At 36.0% G+C, this 9,672-nt stretch overlaps 1 non-coding gene across 1 annotated transcript; it reads left to right on the top strand.

Moving 5' to 3' along the window:
* The first annotated feature begins 547 nt into the window (after positions 1 to 547).
* LOC112917735 (U6 spliceosomal RNA) lies at positions 548 to 654 on the top strand. The gene has a single exon (XR_003234518.2). It is a non-coding gene; the product is annotated as a U6 spliceosomal RNA (small nuclear RNA).
* Positions 655 to 9,672: the final 9,018 nt, after the last annotated feature.

Below are 9,672 nucleotides of genomic sequence, written 5' to 3'. Positions count from 1 at the left end.
AGTTCACAGAAGGAGCATGGCCCTGTCCACACCTTGTTTTCAGACTTCTAGCCTCCAGACCCCTGAGATAATACATTTTTGTTGTTTGAAGTCACTCAGTTTATGGCACTTTGTTTTGCTGGCCATAGGAAACTAATACAGATGCTGTTGAGAAAACCTTTAGTTTTCGCTCAGCATATTTTCTTAAAATGCTCTTGCCCATAGCTTTTCAACATACCATATTATTTCAGGAGACCCTACACACAATTTCCAGGACTATTTCACTGTTTCTCATAATCTCATGTTCCTTGTTAGAGTCTCTCTAGCTCATATATACAACTTGAACCTCTCTAAAGCTCCATGGGCCAACCTAATGGCCATCTTTCCCTGAAGTACACCGAACTCAATAATATTCAGAAGCTTTATCTACCCTTTCAGAGTTACCCATCTATCCTTTCAGAGTTAACCATTCTTTCATCCATGTTCCTAAGATTAATATTCCCTGGGACGTCTGCAATGAGGTTTGTACCACTCTTGTTTTTATAATATCCTTAAAAATAAGAAATACGTGCTCGCTTCGGCAGCACATATACTAAAATTGGAACGATACAGAGAAGATTAGCATGGCCCCTGCGCAAGGATGACACGCAACTTCGTGAAGCGTTACATATTAAAAAAAAAAAAATAAGAAATACATCTTAGTAAATCCTTGTCCTAAAGATAAGTTGGAAAAGTCTTGAATACTTCACTTTGGCATGATTTCTCTTCCCTTCTTCCATTGTTGTCATTGCCTGGCAGTGAAGTATGACATCTCTTCCACCCCAGGATTACTTCCTAAGGGGTCTCAGTATGAGAATGAGCCTTTCTTCCTCCCTCTTTGGCCCCAGGTGAAGGGCAGGAAACCACTTAGACGAAGATGCCCATGGGAAGGCTACAGATCAGACTACCATGAGGAAACAAGAACAAAGCAGGAAGTATCTGTTGTGGAGCCCACCAGGAAGGGATCCACTTCTGTTCAGCATCACAAATTCCTTTCTTTTGCAGTTTTAAGCTAAATTTTATTCTGCTTAGAACAACCTTAACAATGTAATAAAGTTCTGAGCTTTCAAGAAAAAAATCTTATTGTATTTATTTATTTATTTCTGATTTTTCAAGTGAACTCTTTTTTCCACAAATGGATAGAGGGAAATCAATGACCAATTTTCAATTTAGGTAGTGCCAATCATGACTATTTTTAAAAACTAGAATATTGGGATGTAATTCAACTCTCTATTATGAGAACTTCCCAAAACAGCTAAAATTTAAAAAAAAAAATGCTATATTGTAGTATCCAGAAAATACCATTTTATGTGAGAACAGAAATGTTCTTTTTGAGTCATGCACATCAGGAGAATTGATAACTCCAGGGTCTAAATATGAATTTTACAAAGGAAAAGAACAGATCATTAAACTACTATTGAAACATTTTTAGTTACTGATACTTCTCATCATCACTAGAATACCAAAATTGTACTGCATTAAAGTTATTAAAGTTATGAAACCTATCTTTACCCATTTGATATGTATCTGAGTATTGTATAGTATGCCATTCCTTCTGGTGTGGGCCCCCTTCCTGATTCAGAGCTGGCTATGTGTACTCATATGATGAGAAGGGCTAGGGATCTGTCTAGAGCTTCTTCACAAGGCACTAATCTCACTCATGACCTAAGCATCTCCCAAAGACTCATTTCCTAATACTATCACCTTTGGGGGTTAGGATTTCAACCTATGACTTTGGAGGGGTAGGGGGACACACAAATATTCAGAGCATAGCTATCATAAGAGAAGCTATAAATAGATAGAAATATATGTTGTAGTGAAGCCACAGTGTTAAACAAATGTAATTTTTTCTCAAATTATTTTATAGATTAAATACAACTCCAGCAAAAATGTTCTAATTATTTTAATTTGACAAGCTAATTTTTTTTTAATTATACAGGTGAGAATTGCCAAAATATTTTTAAATAAGAGTAATGGGGAGAGGACATTGTTCAGAAATACTTAAAGGATAGAATAATTAAAATAGTGTGCTGGAGTAGATAGACAAATCAATATAGGGAAAAAGCTCAACAAAAATTCAAATATTTATAAAATTATAGTAAATGGTATAAACTTGGAATGCAAATTATTGGGGAAATGTTGGGTTATTATTAAATAAATTGTGCTATGAAAATGGTTCAATATTTTGTGGTAAAACTTATAGTAATATACATTCCAGCTGAATCAAATGGATCAATATAGAAAAATGAAAACATGGGAAAATAGAAGAAAATATGCCCAGCTATTTATGTAACATGATTAAAGAAACTAAGTATTAATCCAAAGCAAGAACCTGCAAAGCACTGCTTCACAGTGGGGGTTATTAACCACTTCATTTAGAATCAGCTGGGTTACTTGCGAAAACAGTTGCTAGGGTTACCCCAGAGAATTAATGAAAAATATACCCTGACCCATAAGGCCCAGGAATCTGTGTTTTAATGAACACACTGGGACATTCTGATGCATGTTAAATTCAAGAACCACTTCCAGGCAGAATAAATGTATAGAAAGATTTACTACACAGATATGGATATTTCTATAAAATACATAAAATCAAGAGTCAAAAGAAAACCTGGCAAAAAACAAAAAAACAAAAACAAAAACAAATTACAGTTTTACATACATAACAAAGAGTTGAAAAATAATAAATTAACAAAAGAAAAACAAATTAGTAAAAAAAAAAAAAACAGACTTTCTCAAAGGAAAAGTGGGTAAAGAATGGGAATAGGGAATTCACAAATAGAAGAAAAGAATAAATATGCAGAAACAAAAAAATAGTCAATTCTCACTTGCAAAATAAAACCAGATGCAGATTTCTTTACAAATTGAGAAAGATGTTTTTAAGTGTAATGGCTAGTGTTGGCAAATGAACTTGTCCCTCTCAAATATCATGTGAGAGTTTCATGTGATTCCTTTTTGCTGGAGAGCTATTCAGCAAAATGAATCAAGTGTCTAACAATTATTAATATCTTCTGACCTAGTAATTTCTCTCTTTGAAAATTATCCTGAAGAAATAAACAGACCTGCAACAAATATTTATGTACAAGGATGAACAAATAAAAGCAAGGCTTAATGAACTCTTATGTACAACAATGAGAAATGAAACAACAAAAATCTCTCAAAGAGAAGTTTTTCATAAATTATTTAATTTGGATATGTTCATGAAATAATTTTAAATGGAAAAGATCAGGGTACATGATATTTCTCAGCTATATGATTCCAAGGTGTTTTTTGGTTTGTTTTTGTTTGGTTTTAATTTTTTTTTTTTTAAGTAGGCTCCATGCCCAGTGTGGAGCCCAACACAAGGCTTGAACTCATGACCCTGAGATCAAGACCCAAGCTGAGATTGAGAATCCAACACTCAACCCACTAAGCCACCCAGGTGCCCCGATTCCAAGTTTGTATATATATATTTTTTGAAAAGGTGGCTGGGTGGCTCAGTCAGTTGGGTGACTCTTTATTTCAGCTCAGGTTATGATCTCGGGGCCTTGGGATCAAGTCCAATATCAGGCTCTGCACTCAGGAATCTGCTTGAGAATTCTCTCTTTCCCTTGCACTCTTCCCCTCCTCCAGCTGGCGTTCTCTCTCTCTCTCTCTCTCTTTCAAATAAATAAATCCTAAAAAATAAACAAACAAATAAATCTTAAAAAAAGAAATGAAAAAGTACTAGGAAAAATGTGACTCTCAGGGAATTTTAATAGCATACAATTATTTCCATTTTATTAATTCTTTTCTTCATTTTCCCAGTTTTCTGCAAAGGAAATATATTATTTTATTGACTAAAACAGACAAACAAAACAAAACAAAACAAAACAAAAAACAAGAAAGAAGTAACTTACCTATGTCTTCAAACAATGCCGGCATGCCATAAAAAATTTTTTAAGCTTTCATTTAGAAGTATTCTGGACTGTTTAAGCCATAAGCACACACATGCATAAAAATAGCCTTTCTGAAAAAATAATTACTGCCTTTTGGGGAGTAAAATTCAGATTGTGTTATGGACTGAACTCAAAAAATCAATATATTGAAATCCTAACCCCCAATATAACTGTATTTGGAGATAAGTCCTGTAAGAGGAAATTAAAGTTAACTGGGGTCATAAGAGAGGGGACTTGATTCACTAGGACTCGTGGGAGAGTCAAAAGAGGGAGAGTCCTCTTTCTCTGTTTACATACCAAGGGACCATGTGAACATGGTAACCAGGTGGTCTCCTGCAAGCTGAAGAAGAAGCCTCCGAATGAAACTTGTTTTTTGTTTTTTGGTGTTTTTTGTTTTTCTTTTTTAAGATTTTATTTATTTATTCATGAGAGACACACAGAGAAAGGCAGAGGCATAGGCAGAGGAAGAAGCATGCTCCCTACAGGGAGCCCAATGTGGAACTCGATCCCAGGACCCTGGGATGAAACCTGTGTTGCCAGCACTTTGATCTTAGATTTCCCAGCTTTCAGATCAGTGAGAAATAAGCCTCTGTAGTTTAAGCTACCCAGCCTATGCTATTTTATTGTGGCAGCCTGAGCTAACACAAGAAGTTTTATCAATCTTATCATCCTACTTGGTTTTCAACACATCTGTCAGTTTGCAAGATTCAAATCTACTTAACAAGGAGCATGGTATAGCACTTTGATGGATAATAAGAGAAATATGCTTTTTGAAAAAAAGAACTTACAGGGGCACCTGAGTGACTCAGCCAGTCAAGTAGCTGACTCTTGATTTCAGTCCAGGTCTTGATCTCAGGGTCATGAATTCAAGCCCTGCATTGGGCTTTGAACTGGGCGTGAACCCTACTTAAGGGAACAAAACAAATTTAAAAAAGAAAGAAGAAAGAAAGACCACGTTCTTGAGAGAATCATCTTACAAAGGAAGAGACTACTCAGAAGGGAACACCATCCATCATTTGGATATGTTCTATTTACTTATTAAACAGTCTGGTTCCATTTTATATGGGAACAGATTAAAAGAGGTTCAAAGTCACTGACTGCTGGTTTTTAAACCTTTCTTTAATGGCTTCACTGATTCGCCAGTGATGAATCTTTGGATATTGATTATTAAATTTAGAATTGATCTCAAATACATGTTAACAATCCTGTGTTTTAGCTTGCACTGGAGTAGGTAGAGAAATGAAGATGATTTCAACCAGGCAAGTGTTAGTTTGTTTGTTTTTTTTAAGATTTTATTTATTTATTCATGATAGATACAGAGAGAGAGGTAAAAACATAGGCAGAGGCAGAGGCAGTGGCAGTGGGACTCGATCCCAGGACCCCAGGATCACGACCTGAGCCAAAGGCAGACCCTCAACCACTGAGCCACCCAGGTGCCCTGCAAGTGTTGGATTTACGCTGTCTTGTAAAATCATAAGCACCAAGAAGAAACATCTTAATGTTTAGGATTTCTGTTTTTAACTTATATTTTTATTTTATTTTACAAAAAAAAAAGAGAGACTATTATTTCTAATATATTCTATTTCATGTGAGAATAAATAAACTTATTGAGCCTATTCACTTCTTAGGAGAAACATCAAGCACTTTTCAAAAGGTGGATGCCTAAACCCTCATCTCACCTCTCCAGTCACTTTTTTTTCAGTGATTTATTGAAAATGAAGTCTAGATCCATAGTCAAACATATGCACACAGAGATACACAAACACGTGTTATTGTAATATTAGTATGGATTTATATTACGTATATGTGCATGTGTGTACATGTAATATAAATTGTGTGTGTGTGTGCATGTGTGTGGTTTTTGTTTGCTTGGTTTAGGGCCCAAATATCTATTTACTTTTCAAAAAACATTAGGAAGTATTTATTTTTGGAAAGGCATGTGGAACAACACACCGCAATTTGGGCTGGCCAAATTTTGAAGTAGTCTATAGCCATATATGGAAAGTGGCTACCCTATTAGCTCAGATCAACATAAGAGACCAATGCATGTTTACTGTACTGTACTTGCAATTTTCTGTACATTTTTAAGTTTTCAAAGTAAGAAGTTGGAGGGAAGAGACATATAAAAAAACTTCCAATCACATGCCCTCTGCTTTAAATAGTTTACTCCTTCTAATCCCAGCTGACACATGTTTAACACATATTTTTGCTTTTCAAGCAATGGTATTCCCACAGGACCATATTATGGACTTTTCATTCTTTGCATAGTTTCATGAGTCTTAAAAATGATGTCACATAACAAGCAAGCTAACTACTAATGACAGTAAAATGAGAAAAGGGTCCTTGGCATGGGTCAAAAAGCCATATGTATAATTTTTAAATCAATGCTTTAATTTCTGGTTGAGTAAGAGATATGGTAACTTGCTTGACTGCTCCCCCAAGTACCTGTTGTTCTTGTCTTGAACTAGAATCACAGCTCTGCACTCTGGTTCAGGAGGTGGCGTCCTCTCCAACCTCATCTGTCTCCTCTGACAAGGTGACAGCTTTTAGCTTGTCCAAGAAAAGATAACCCCTGATGCTCCTTGCTTAGAAAAACAAAACAAAACAAAACAAAACAAAACAAAACAAAACACATTCTCCTTCCAAAGAGAGAATAAAAAAGAATTAAAAAAGAGTTAAGTAAAATGAAGTATGTAAAGAGTTTTCATTTTCAGCTGGGCAACCTTTAGTTTTGAGTACAACCCTGGCTTTAGTGATGGTAGCAACAGGTTGGATTTCCCCTTCTTGTTCACATCACTTATTTCAGCAACAGCTTCTTTTCGATAACAAGACATCAGTTCTAATTTCATCCATTTACTTAACAAAAATATGGGTTGCTCATTGATAAGGTTGTCACATTTTTTTTTTTTTTTGTAATCCAGAATGGTAAAGTTTAGAGAATAGGAAAAATGTAGAGAAACAGCTTTTACTGGAAAAAAAAAATCAGCAGTAATGCAGCTACCCTAATTTGAATGGAACAAAGCCAATACTTGTACTTCTTGTTCCTTTCAAATGCCTTTTTGGCATACCTGAGTTCTCACAGTCTCCAAGAATCATTAAAGACAAGAAAATTTTGTAATTGTTTTAGAATTTCAAAACTGCTGCGCAGGATTGAAGACCGAGAGGTCCTTGTGGAAGAGGAAGTGAGGGATATTTTGTTAAGCCAGCTATCAGCTGCATAGCCAAACTTTCAAGATTAAATTTTAACTCCTCAAATGAAAAAAGGAACAAAAGCACTTTGCTCCTTATTCAGAAAAGGTTGTTTAATAAAAACTAATTTGTGAGTGGATAAAACACTCACAAATTAAGTCTCTCTAATTTTGTAAGTATTCTCCACTAAGAATATGTAAGCTATGTGCATACATACATATCTTTCAGTTCCAAACTTGAAGTCTGAAGGCAATCTCTGCACCTTCTCTATTTATAACTTTGTAAATTGAATATGACATATAATATTTATTCAGATTATTTTCTCTTATTCAATCTCCAGTGAAGAAAAATATAATTTTCTTCCTGAGGAAGCAGAGATTTCACAGTGGCTTTAATAAAATCAATCAGTTTCACCACTAGATATAGAATATTTCCCTCGGGGTCACCAAATGCTGAAGTTGATCTGTCTTCGTCAAAGCAGACAAGTTGTTAAATGAAAGAATCAGTATAGGAATACTTTCCACTAACTGAACTAGGAGAGAAGAATGAATGAGATGAACTTGACATACAAACACACACGTTTTCCTTTTCTCCTCATCTATTCCTTGCTCTGCTCTCCCCCAGTACCATCTGCAGAAGCAGCCATACTGAGAAAGCACCTTAAGTCTATCAACAGATACTGAAACTTGAAAGGAAAGGAAATTTGAAATGTGCAAATATAACATGTTCAACATTTTATTGCCTTAAGATTTCATTTTAGGGATCCTTGGGTGGCGCAGCGGTTTGGCGCCTGCCTTTGGCCCAGGGCGCAATCCTGGGGACCCGGGATCGAATCCCACGTCGGGCTCCCGGTGCATGGAGCCTGCTTCTCCCTCTGCCTGTGTCCCTGCCTCTCTCTCTCTCTCTCTCTCTCTCTCTGTGTGTGAGACTATCATGAATAAATAAATAAAATCTTAAAAAAAAAAAAAGATTTCATTTTATCGCCTTAAGCTTTCTTTGTCTCCTTTCCCTGTGTCACATTCTCTGCCACTAGCCATAGGCCTGGCTCTCTCTCACACATGCCCACTCAAAGGGGCACACATGTTGATTCCTTGTGGGGATTTCTTCTTAAAGCCATTTCTTCCAAACTGAGAAGAATGAAGACCTGGACCCATTAAATGATCATTTCCTCACATTTAGAATAAACAATCTGGGAGAACAGTTTAAACGAATATGAGGAATCTACCAAAACTTAGTAATAAGGGGTCACATAAGGAGGATGCAAAAGTAGGAAGCTTTCTTTTAGCACTTCCTCATGCCAAAAACAGAAGTGGAAAGTATGGCACCCATAGAAAAATTTTAATCTGTAATAGTTTCAATTTCAAGCTTCGTCCCAATAAATGTAGACACAACAACGTTAATACAGATCTTTATTTTGTATACCAACTTTAAACCCTCTACCAAAAGTCTTAAGATATTTCCTGAATAAAAGTATTTTTTCTCCCTTAAGGCTAAGCCCTATGGGTAAGTAGAAAACTTGTAAAACTGGTTCTACCAGCAAACTATAAAAACTTCATGCCCTATTTACCACATTAGAAGAAAGCAACGTTCTCCTTTTTTCTCATTCTTGTTTTAGCCTGAACACATGGCTTTTTCTGAAGCTCTGCCAGGTTCAGATCAGATACTATTAGGGCAGTGATGACTGTGGGTTATTGCACACGTTACCACCATGGCTTCTCCTTTGAGATCCCTTTAAAGTTTCTATCGGGTTCTATTTTCATGTGAATGTGTGTGTGGGAACACCTCTGGAGGATATTAAGTAGTTGTATCATCGATAAATGTTGGCGATGCTTATCTATTTCTCTGGATTCTAGCATGCAAGACTTTTGAGATGACCTACTAAGATAAAGATCTAAGTGACAAGTGTTAAAGAGAAAAGACACAATTTGATTGGAAAAGACTTAAGAAGAAAACACAGAGGTTACTTTCTGTCCATGATGACTGTTCAGCAGTGCTTCTTTTAGAACCCTTGCTGAATTCTTAGTGTTTAATTCACTGTAATGATTAGCAAATCAAACACAAAGAACTGAGAATTCAGTAGCTGTTGATATCCAATGAGTTCTGCATACTCAGTAAAGGCTTATTTAATTAAAAAAGAAAAAATGGGAAGGGGGATTTTTCTGGTTCTATTTTCTTAATGTTTTTATTCCATTCTCATTTCTGAGCAGGTGTAGACATCTCTGTAGTAGAACTTTACCCCCACAACTGCCTCCTCCAGTCTTGACCTACCTCTGTTTTATTTTTCTCTCCTATTCTCCTAACCTCCATCCCCCCCCCCCCCCAATCAAATATCTGACGGAGAGAAGGAATAAAGTCAGGGCTTGGTAATTTTCAGTCTCATCACCAACCCAGACTTGAACACTCTTGAAGTTTTTCCTAGTAAAAGCAAGTAACCATCCATATCAATTAGGCAGGCTAACCTAATCTAAGTATCCTGAAAATATAATGGCTGAAATAAAATAGAAGTGGATTTGTCTCTCAAGTAATAATCTGTGCAGGAGATGGGGGA

The sequence above is a fragment of the Vulpes vulpes genome, chromosome 15 (assembly GCF_048418805.1).
Source record: "Vulpes vulpes isolate BD-2025 chromosome 15, VulVul3, whole genome shotgun sequence".
Lineage (NCBI taxonomy): Eukaryota > Metazoa > Chordata > Mammalia > Carnivora > Canidae > Vulpes > Vulpes vulpes.
This window is presented reverse-complemented; position numbering and strand designations above follow the sequence as displayed.